The sequence below is a fragment of the Chiloscyllium punctatum genome, chromosome 36, assembly GCF_047496795.1.
Source record: "Chiloscyllium punctatum isolate Juve2018m chromosome 36, sChiPun1.3, whole genome shotgun sequence".
NCBI classification, from domain to species: Eukaryota; Metazoa; Chordata; class Chondrichthyes; order Orectolobiformes; family Hemiscylliidae; genus Chiloscyllium; species Chiloscyllium punctatum.
Window position 1 is genome coordinate 31,791,871 of NC_092774.1, and position 12,282 is coordinate 31,804,152.

Sequence of the window (12,282 nt, forward strand, 5' to 3'; positions counted from 1 at the left end):
GACCAGTGGGGTACCGCAGGGATCCGTGCTGGGACCGCAGCTTTTTACAATATATGTAAATGATATAGAAGATGGTATCAGCAATAACATTAGCAAATTTGCTGATGATACAAAGCTGGGTGGTAGGGTGAAATGTGATGAGGATGTTAGGAGATTACAGGGTGACCTGGACAAGTTAGGTGAGTGGGCAGATGCATGGCAGATGCAGTTTAATGTGGATAAATGTCTGGTTATCCACTTTGGTGGCAAGAACAGGAAGGCAGATTACTACCTCAATGGTATCAAATTAGGTAAAGGGGCTGTTCAGAGAGATCTGGGTGTTCTTGTCCACCAGTCAATGAAGGCAAGCATGCAGGTACAGCAGGTAGTGAAGAAGGCTAAAAGCATGCTGGCCTTCATAACAAGAGGAATTGAGTATAGAAGCAAAGAGGTGCTTCTGCAGCTGTACAGGGCCCTGGTGAGACCACACCTGGAGTACTGTGTACAGTTCTGGTCTCCATATTTGAGGAAAGACATTCTGGCTATTTAGGGAGTGCAGCGTAGGTTCACGAGGTCAATTCCTGGAATGGCAGGATTGCCTTACACGGAAAGACTGAAGTGACTGGGCTTGTATACCCTTGAGTTTAGAAGACTGAGAGGGGATCTGATTGAAACGTATAGGATTATGAAAGGATTGGACACTCTGGCAGGAGGGAACATATTTCCGCTGATGGGGGAGTGCCGAACCAGAGGACACAACTTAAAAATACGGGGGAGACCATTTAGGACAGAGATGAGGAGAAACTACTTCACCCAGAGAGTGGTGGCTCTGTGGAATGCTCTGCCCCAGAGGGCAGTGGAGGCCCAGTCTCTGGATTCATTGAAGAAAGAATTGGATAGAGCTCTTAAAGATAGTGGAGTCAAGGGTTATGGAGATAAGGCTGGAAAAGGATACTGATTGGGAATGATCAGCCATGATCATATTGAATGGCGGTGCAGGCTCGAAGGGCTGAATGGCCTACTCCTGCATCTATTGTCTATTGTCGAAGAGCATATCACTCTCATAAAGGCCACCTTTGCTCCTTCACAATCTACAGACCCAGAAAATAGCACCATCTTTTTGCTCTAAAAATGTGCTCCGGGCTAACACAGTACTTGTGATTTATATTTTTAAAATTTAATCAAGAGACAGATGTCAGTAAAACATACAATCAAGAAAGAATCCACTCCATTCACGACTGCAGACTTACAGCTAAGTTACACATTAAAGACTATACACTTCTCTGTTCCTGTTCTGTGAGCTCCCCCACACAGGTTCCTCCATGGTCAGCTGTGAATTTTGCTGTTCATTAACCTTTCCCAGATGCACTGCAATGTCCAGTAACTGTGCAGATTCACTGCAATGTAAATTTCTTTTTCTCTCTCCCTCATTTTGGACTCCTAACCATGCCCCTATAAACCTCTATAAGGTCATCTCTCAGCCTCCTACGCTCCAGGGAAAACAGCCGCAGTCATTTTAGCCTCTCCCTATAACTCAAACCCTCCAACTCTGGCAACAGCCTTGTAAACCATTTCCAAACTCTTTTGAAGTTTCACAACATCTTTCTAACATAGGAGACCAGAACTGAATGCAGTATTCCAAAAGTGGCCTAACTCATGTCATGTACAGCCATAACATGACTCCCAACTCCCGTACTCAATGCTCTGCTCAATAAACGCAAGCGCCACCAAACGCTTTCTTCACTACCGTGTCGACCTGTGACTCCACTTTCACAGAACTACAAATCTGCACTCCATGGTCTCTTGATGCAGGAACACTCCCCACGGCCTTACCATTAAGTGTGTAAATCCTGCCCTGATGTGCCTTTCCAAAATGCAACACCTCACATTTATCTAAGTGAAACTTTATCTGCCACTCCTCGGCCCATCAGCCCATCCATTCAATTCTAATTTAGATTGAACTTTCTTTCCTCTCTTATTTCCTAAACGCTGAAAATCTCCATCCCACACATTCTCCCTCCATTCTCACTTTGCTGAACCTAATCCGTGCTGTCCCTCATCCTGAAGGGTCTGGTTTACGCTGATTTACAGCCCACACTTGGAGATCTAATTGAAACATACAGAATACTGATTGGCCTGGACAGGGTGGATGTTGGGAAGATGTTTCCATTGGTAGGAGAGACTAGGCCCCAAGGGCACAGCCTTAGAGTAAAGGGAAGACCTTTTAGAATGCAGATAAAGAGGAAACCTTTGTAGCCAGAGAGTGCGAAACCTATGGAATTCATTGCCACAGAGACTGTGTTGGGCAAGTCACTGAGTATATTCAAGACTGAGATAAATAGGTTCTTGTGAATCAAGGATATTGAGGGTTGCGGGGAGAAAGCTGGAGAATGGGGTTGAGAAACTTGTCAGCCATGATTGAATGGTGGAGCAGACCTGATTGGCTGAATGGCCTAATTTCTACTCCTAGGTCTTATGGTCTCTTGCTGTCCTGGACATAGTGAGAGAATTGGGAGCAGGAGTAGGCCATTTGGTCTTTCAAGTCTGCACCAACATTGAACTGGATATGAATATACCTACATCTTGGTGGATAGGCTGGGACCTTTTTCACCGGAGCATAGGAGGTTGAGGGGTGATCTTATCAAGCTTTATAAAGTCATGAGGGGTATAGATGAAGTGAATGATGGGTTTCCTTTCCTTAGAGTGGGGGTTTCAAGGTTAGGGAGCAAATTTTGAAGGTGAGTGGAGAAAGGTTTAAAAAAGACAGGAGGAACACCTTTGTTTTCCCATAGATAATGGTTCGTATGTGGAATGAATGTTCAGAGGAAGCGGGGACGCAGGTACAGTTACAATGTTTAAAAGACATTTGGATAAGGACATGAATGTGAAAGGTTTGGACGTGTTATGGACTAGGCCAGACCACTCAAAACATTCTTAAGGAGGCAGCACAGACCGTAACTTTGCTATTTGTTTCAGTAAGTGCACAGTGAAAATTACCCGAAGTTAGCTAAGTTGACTACCAGGATTGAAAACAGATAAATGTATTCACAAGAATACAGAATGAAACACAAAGAACAGAATATAGAGTACCCACAGAACTCAGTCGGTCTAAACTAGACTTAATTATGCTGTTCCAAATGTACACAACAGTCCCAATAAACAAACTCCTTAAACACACAGTAAAACTGAAACAGAGGCGGACAGGTCGAAGTTAGAAGGGCAGAAGGAGAGAGAGTTTAACAACCTTTCTCTACACAGTCCACTGCTGAATTCACTCAAACAAGGCCTCAGCTTTCACGACAGATCACTCGTCTTTCATTGTGCAGGTCACTTCGAAAACATAAAAGCTTGGGCCTAAAGTCTCATCTGTTGACATATAAACAAAAAAGCCCTTTTCGTTTCTGTACTAAACCATCCATTTTGGAGTCCGGGGCCAATTTCCCGCCACTCTGAAAAAAAAACCAAGGACACGGTATCCTTGAGAAGAAGGACCAGCTTTTATAAAAAGGACCAGCTTTGTGACAGAGGGATATGGGCCAAACATTGGCAGGTGGGATTAATTTAGCATGCGAACACAGCATGGACCAGGTGGACTGAATGGTCTATTTCTGTGCTATATGATTCTGTATTGGTCTCAAAACCATTTTCTTGCCTTCCCCATAACCATCCACTTGTTTGTTCTTCAAAAGTCAGATGACCTCAGCCTTGAATATATTCAATGACCCCCCCTAATTACAGGAAGTCATCCCCATTTTTGGACTCAATTCCTCTTGCTAATATACCACTTGCCTTGCTGACTGTTTGCTGCACCTGTCTCACAACTGGCAGTGACTGGTGTAGAAGGACGCTGAGGTTCCTTTGTACATCCACACATCATTCCTGATGAAGGGCTCGTGCTCAAAACGTCGACTCTCCTCCTCCTCGGATGCTGCCTGACCTGCGGTGCTTTTCAAGCACCACACTTGACTCTGATCTCCAGCATCTGCAGTCCTCACTTTCTCCACATACCAGTATATTATCATTTAAACCATGCACCTCCTTTCTGCCTTTTTTTTTCAAGCAATAGGCTTTAACTTTACATTGTGGTACTGCATTTGCTGTGCGTTTGCCAATTGAGACACAGACCTGCACCAACTTTTCCAGAGTCTGTCCCCTCCCTGGATTCACTCCCTTTCCCTTCAGTTCGTGCAAGTCAGCTACTGAATCCCAGAACGAAAAAGAAATGAAAAAGTGGGTGAGAAAAGAGAGTGCCGTACCCACAGATGTTGGACGGAGTTGCAGTCTGGGGTGAAGCTCAATCTTCATTCAAAGAGAGAGAGAGAGAGAGGAACAACAGCAGCTTCAGTAACTCACGGCTCAATTTCCGCGTTCAGTCAGAGGCGGCTCTGAATGGCAGGAGGACCAGGCTCCTTCCGGTCCTCCGGGTCTCACCATTGGTCCTTTTACCTTCAGAAGGAAGTCAAGCGCCGCTTCCGCGGACAGCGACGAGCATACTCAGTGCTTTTGCTGACACCGCAGTACATGCGCAGTTGTTGCTGACACCGCAGTACATGCGCAGTTGTTGCTGACACCGCAGTACATGCGCAGTACGCTCTGTGGGGGTGCGGGCGACACTGACAGATTTTAAGCGTCCAAATGTCAACAGGAGAAAAAAAAGCTGCAGCCAAAATTTTAGTTTTCCCTGTGGCTCGACATTTTATTCCTTTTGAATTTCGTCCGGCTTTGTATGTCTTTTCCCCAGGGTAGAGGAAGTCCAAAACTAGACGGCATAGGTTTAGGGTGAGAGGGGAAAGATTTAAAACGGTCCTAAGGGGTAACTTTCATGTAGAGTGTGGTGTGTGTATGGAATGAGCTGCCCAGAGGAAGTGGTGGAGGCTGCTACAATTACAACATTTGAAAGGCATCAGGGTCAGGATGGGTATCTGAATAGGAAGGTGTGAGAGAGATATGGGCGAAATGCTGTCAAATAGGTCACTAGATCAATTTAGGATATCTGGAGGGGAAGGGCGAGTTGGACTGAAGGATCTGTTTCTGTGCTGTATGACTCTATGCGTCTATTTTAATGCAAGTTTCAGAAACATGACTGCAGCCTTTTAAAAAATAAATTAACAATGTTTCTGAATCTATCATTTTAGCTGTTCTTAATTTTAAAGATCAGCCATTTCTTGCACACCCCTGTCTTCCAGGTAGAGTCATCACCATCGATTCTCTCTCTTTCCTGAGAAAGAGATACTGCAATCAAAGAGGGCACGAGAAAGTATGGAATGGTAGAAGGGAGGGAGAATGGACAGGGGAGTGGGGATAGAGAGAGAGAGAAGATGACAGAGGACAGAGGGTGGGGTGCAGAAAATGAGGGGAAGAGAGTGAAGAAGGCTGAGCACAGAGAATTGGTAGGTGCAGAGTGTGAGGAGAGAGAGTGGACGTGGACCAAAAGTTTGGGGGACTGACAGCACAAATCCCACCTTCCTCAGGACTGGTGTCAGTGTCTCATGGATTGGAATCCACTCCACCCACAGCAGACCTGAGGCAAGTGTTTGTCAATAGATGCTTGGCTAATGCAGTAGAATCATATAATCCCGCAAGGCCTTTTGGCCAATAAAATTCAGACTGAACTTCCAAACTGTATCCCATCCAGACCCACCCGTTTTTCCCGTAGTTCCCCATGGTTAACCAACCCTCAGTTGCACATATGTGGACACTTTAGCATGGCCGATCCACCTGAACTGCACCCAGAGTTAACTCATGCAGACGGAAGGGTGAGGACGTGTTAAAGTTCACACAGACAGCTGCTCAAGAGTGGGACCGAAACCAGGTCCCTGACATTGTGAGTCAGTGGTCTGAGCCACTGTGCCGCGCAGAGCTTTCATGTTCTGCTTTGTCCCAGTAGTTTCTAACTTCTCATGTGCCCTCAGCAGAGGCTCTCTCCTCCTGACATTGTTGGACCACACCCACTGCAACCTCCCTTTCCCACTTCTCCAGCCCTGAGCACATCGGTTCCTAAATCCTGGCACCAAACAGACACCAATGCCATCTGTGCTCCTGCTGACAACTGCAGAGAACGGAGACCATCCCTGTCACTGTTCTGTCCCTTACCACCACCTCCCCCTCCCCAATGTTGTTTTTACTCCCACTGCCCAACCAGTTAGCTTCTACCACCTGCAGCCCTCGCTCAGATCCCCTTTACCTGCCAGACCTGCACTTACACCATCCTTACCCTGTCCACTGATGCAAACAAAAGGCTCTCTCCAGAAGGGAATGACCGTCTCCCAGAATAAAGTGCCTGGTTAGCTTTCCCACTTTACCCTCAACATGTCTGCAGCCTGGCTTCCAGCTCCATCTCTCTGAATAAATGTCCTCCAGGATGTGTTTGCCCTGGATCACAGCATCCAGAGCCTCCCACCTTCTGCAAATTGAAAGACAAGTCCCACCCTGCCCTCTCCAATGTGTGTTGTATAACTGATAGCCAAGTATGGAACCCATGAGGATGGCCTCAACAGGGACCTTGGTTTCATGTCACACTACAAGTGACCCCACTCACACAGGCTTGTACCCCATTACTCACACACGTTACCAAGCATGGTCGAAAGCAAACACATGCTCTTATGCACAAACACACACGCTCTCATGCATGCACACACATCAGTTTATGGGGTGAAATTGTAATTGCAGAATTTTATTTGCAGATACATTATATTTTGCTCAAAATGCACACAATCTTCAGGCAGTCAATCCATGTGTCATGTGATAAATCCCTACTTTGGAAACAGAACCAATCTGACTCAAGGTTGGGTTGCAGACAGACTCTAACATGAGTGAATCAGAGGGTTTTCTTTCCCCAGAAAATGATTTCATCATTAGATTCTGAACTCCAGATTTCTGACTGAATTCCAATTCCGCCATCTGCTGTGGTGGGATTCAAACCCAGGAGTCCTGAGGAGTCCCCAGAACTGGGTTGATAGTCCAGTCGATAATGGCACTCGGCAATTGTTCCTTCAATCACCCTGTGATGGCACATGAACTCACTGGTGCCTCCGCAGGTGGGAGGAGGGGGTGATGCCCTTGCCGCACTGAGAGCAGGTGAGCATGCTGTGCCTGGTGTGGACCCGCTGGTGCGTCTGCAGGCTGGCAGAATTGATGAATCCCTTCCTGTGCTTGGAGCAGGTGATTAGCCATTCCCTGTTGTGGACTCGCTGGTAAACTTCTAAAATCTCAAGACATATAATCAAGAAAGCACCCACTCTATTCACTACTGCAGACTTACGGTAAGGTTACACGTTAAAAACTCTGCAGTAATCTGTTCCTGTGCTGTGAGCTCTCCTACACATGTTCCTCCAAGATCAGCTGTGAATTTTGCTGTTTGTTCATTTTTCCAAGATGTTCAGAGATATATGATTTCAAACAGCAAAGGCAGTAACTGCAGATTCACTGCTGGATCCGTTAGTAGTATACGTTTCTTTCTCTCTCTCTCTCTCCCTCTCTCTCTCTCTCCCTTACAGACCATGTGCTTGCTGCCTTTGGCTGTCTTTCTCCATTTTAAAATTGCTGTTGTCTTGATTTTTTTACTCTAAAGTTCCAAAACAATGCATCAGCATATAAAACATTAATTGCTGCTCCTGGAATTCAAGGAAATCGCCTCCAACACTGAAAATACATCAAAAAAGGAGCAGCTCTTACAGCCACAAATTTTCCAGTCCTCCATCTTGGATTAGTTCTTGGTGAACCTTCCCATCTCCCAGGTTACAGTTGTTCAAATAATTTGCTTTTCTATTTTTGCTAGAAAAGTGGATAACCTCACATTTATCCACACTAACTGCATCTGACATACATTTACCCACTCACTCAGACTGTCCAAATAACATTGTATCCTCCTCACAGCTCAGCCTTCCACCCAGCTTCGTGTCATCTGCAATTTGTGACATATTCCAATTAGTTCCCTCATCTAAATCATTGACACATACTGTGAATACCTGGGGTCCTAGTCCCAATCCCTGCAGTTATAAAACATCAATCAGACTGACCATACAAAATAGCAGATATTAGCTTAACATTCACAACTGACGAAGACCTGATAAGCAATTATGAACCACTGAATTACTAAATCACAGAAGCAGGCCATTCAGCCCATCGTGTCCATGCAGCTCTCGAAATGAGCTTTCTGATGCTGTGCCATTTTCCTGACGTTTCCTTGGTAACTGGTACATTGCTTGTCATCAAATAATTTTCCAATGCTCTTAACTGAATCTGCTTCAACCACTGTTCCATGCGATGTCTTCCAGATCTATTTACTCACTGTGTGAAACTTCTTTCTCACATCACATTTTCTTCCTTGTAATGGATTTGAAATCTGCATTCTTATTCTCAATGCTTTTACCATGGTGAACAGTTTTTCACTGTCTTTTCTGGGTATGATATTTCTCATAATTTTCAAAACTTATTTTGAATCTGACTTCAGAGAGCAGTCCATGAGGCCAAGCCTCATCAACAACACAGAAACAACTGAGCATCTAAAGGGACGGCCCCTCAGTCATCACTGTGAGCCCCATAGCAACCATTGTTACCTGGGCGGCCATGCATTCCAAACCTGGTCTCTCAACATCACTAGTATTGGCCCACAGTTTGGAAAACTGTGATTCTCGCTACGACTATAAAAATGGATTTTTTTTAAAGCGGTTGTTGCTGAGAAGTTTAATCCTTTCTGTCCAGTAGGAAGTCAATGATGTGTTTGAATTTGAATGACTCAGTGAATCCCTTCCCACATGTGGAGCAAGTTGATCACCGCTCCCTGTGTGCCCGTGGAGATTACATTCCAGGTCAAACCGGGAATTGGATCTCTTCCTACAGCCTGAACATACCTCTCGTAACACTCCAGGGGGACTGTGCTTGTGTGGCACAGCTCAGTGCATTGGCTGGCTTAGTCCTGCTCCTCGGATGCTGCTGGCCTGCTGTGCTTTTCCAGCACCACTCTAATCTAGATTCTGGTTTCCAGCTTCTGCAGTCCCTGTTTTTACACAGTACATAAGGATGCCATTCACACTTTCATGTCTATAATAGTTCCTGAAACACCCACCTATTCTCCACCCCTATATCCATCATCTTGCAACTGTCCAGCATCCTCGGTAGTGTAGTGGTTAGTATCCCCATCTGTGACTCAGGAGACTGGGGGTGCAATTCCCCAATGGGGAGGATTTGATATTTTTATGGATGTCTTATTGCACAGAGGTAGCGACCCTAACCTTGGATCGGGTTCAGGTCCTGCCTGCTCCAGAGTTCAAAAGTTCACAAATATAGGAGTAGAATTAGGCCATTCAGCCCATCAAGTCTGCTGCGTCATTCGATCAAGACTGCTCATCACCCCCATTTTCCTGCCTTGTCCCTTGAAAAGGTTCAGAAAAGACTTACACTGATATTTCCAGAGTTGGAGCATTTGGGAGAGGCTTAATAGGCAGGAGCTGTTTTCCCTGGAGGTTCGGAGGGTGAGGGGTGACCTTATGGAGGTTTATAAAACAATAACGGGCATGGATAGGATAAACAGACAAGGTCTTTTGGACGGGGTGGGGGAGTCCAGAACTAGTCGGCATAGATTTAGGGTGAGAGGGGAAAGACGTAAAAGGGACCTAAGGGGAAACGTTTTCATGTAGAGGGTGTGCTTGTATGGAATGAGCTGCCAGAGGAAGTGGCCTTGCTTTACTAAACTGCCTTGCTTTATTAAACTGATAACTTTGATTTGTACAGTCCGCATTCCGTTCGTTCTTTGACCGATCTCGAGACGGAGGTGTCCTGCCTGGGATCCAGATCTTCAAGGGTGGATTGGCCATACTAAATTCCCTCCATAGAGTCCAGGGATGTGTAAGTTCGGTGTATTACTCTGGGATAAATGTAGGGCAATAAGGGGAGGGATATGGGTGAATTTCCATTCAGAACGTTGGTTTGGACTTGTTGGGCCGAGTGGCCTGCTTCCACACTGTGAGGATTCTTTGAAGGGAAGGGATTTTTGCAAACTGCTCTCCTTCCATCTGCTGCAGAGTTCTGCTGTCGGCCTGTCCCCGCTCCCTGCCCCATTTTTGACATCACAACGTGGAAGTGGCCGTATCAGTTTCAATGTGAAACACCCTCCTCTAGGCAACTCCTCATCCTGGGAGGGAGTGAGGGAGGGGGTAATCTGTTCACTTGTAGCAACTGGAGTGAATTCAAGGAGGGAATCTACTCTGCCAACTCAGGTATGTGTCTTAATTACCTGGGTGAGGAGGGACGGATGACAGCAGTTGGGGAGGGTGAGATACGTTATTTTTATTTTTAAAATGCATCTGATTCCCACAAATAAATGCATCAGGTTCAAGTACAGCACGTGCAATGATCCACATTGCAGCTTCAAGCTGGCTGCAACAGTTTTACATCCTCTGTTCTTGCTCCGTGTTGGCTGCAGCACATTTGGTTTCCTTCCCTCATCTCTTCTTTCTGCACCCCCCACCCCACCCCGCCCCCCACCGAAGTGTTGATGCTTCCAAACTGACACTCAAAAGTTCAGGCTATACTTCCATTGTTTCCCAGTTTTCAAAACCCACAAAATACTACTTTCCCAATCCTCTGATTATCAGAGTTGGGAGGTTATGTTGTGGCTGTACAGGACATTGGTTCGGCCACTTTTGCTCTCGCTCCGATCAAAAGGACGTTGTGAAACTCGAAAGCGTACAGAAAAGATTTACAAGGATGCTGCCAGTGTTGGAGGGTTTGAGCTGAATTGTTTTGGGCTGTTTTTCCCGAGTGGGGCAAAGGCCTTTGTATACATTTATAAAATCATGAAAGGCATGGATTGGGTAAATAGACAAGATATTGTCCCCTGGGTTTGGGGGTGTCCAGAACTAAAGTATAATAGCTTTAGGGTGAGGTGGATGAGCAAAGACTTAAAAGAAACCTAAGGGCAACTTTTTAACTCAGAGGTTAGTGAGCGTAAAGAATGAGCTGCCAGAGGAAATGGTGGAGGCTGGTACAATTACAGTATGTGAATGGCATCTGGATGGTTTCTGAATAGGAAGGGTTCAGAGGGGTATGGGCCATGTGCTGGCATGTGGGACTAGATTAATTTAGAATATCTAGTCAACATCAATGAATTACGACCATAAGACACAGAAGTGGAAGTAAGGCCATTCAGCCCATTGAGTCCATTCTGTCATTTAATCATGGCTGATGGACATTTCAGCTCCATTTAGCCACACTCTCCCCGTAGCCCTTAATTCCATAATCAAGAATTTGTCAATCTCTGCCTTGAAGACATTTAATGTCCTGGCCTCCACTGCGCTCCATGGCAATGAATTCCACAGGCCCACACTCTCTGGCTGAAGAAATGTCTCCTCATTTCTGTTTTAAATTGACCCCCTCTAATTATCAGGCTGTGTCCCTGGTTCCTAGTCTCCTCCGACAAAGACGTGAACAGCAAACACAAAATAGCAAAGAGTGGGAAACAACAGTGTAGTCATAATGTCACAGGATGAATAATCCAGGGAACATGAGTTCAAATCCCACCACAGCAAGAGGTAAGATGTGAATAATTCAAATCATAAATGGGGAACACAAAGTTAGTCTCAGTATGATACCGATGGCACTGACGTCAATTGTCATAAAAACCCATGTTCACCAATGTCCTTTCAGGAGGGAAACTGCCATCCTTGCATGGTCAGTCTTACATGTGACTCCAGACCAACAGCAATGTGGCTGAGGCTTAAATTGCCCTCTGAATTGGCACAAGCAAGACACCTTGCACTTAGGGATGGATAACAAACATCAACCTTATGGAAGTGTCATAACAGAAATTGCTGGAGAAACTCAGCCAGTCTGGCAACACCGGTGGAGAGAGAAAGAAAGAAACAGAGTCAATGTCCTGGCCTGAGTCCAGAACAGCTGTGAAGAAGGGTCACAGCACTTGAAATGCTAACTCTGCTTCTCTCTCCACATGTGCTGCCAGTCCTGTTGAGTTTCTCCAGCATTTGATGCATTTTTGTGTTTCAGATCTCCAGCATCTGCAGTTCTTCATTACACTGACTTAGGGAAGCTCAAATCCCATAAAACGGGATAGCAGAAGGGCTGGAATTACTCAGCAAGTCTGGCACCAGCTATGGAGATAGAAACAGTTCATACTTCGGGTCATTGAATGATCTTACATCAGGGACAAACTTTTGTGGAAGCTGCAAGAGTAAAAGGCACTGGATTAACTACAACATCTGGGAGAACTCTCTCAGCCATGGGGGTCAGGCTGACTCAGCATTCTGGTCCTGCTCATTACCTGTTAAATTCTCCATTTGTTTTTCT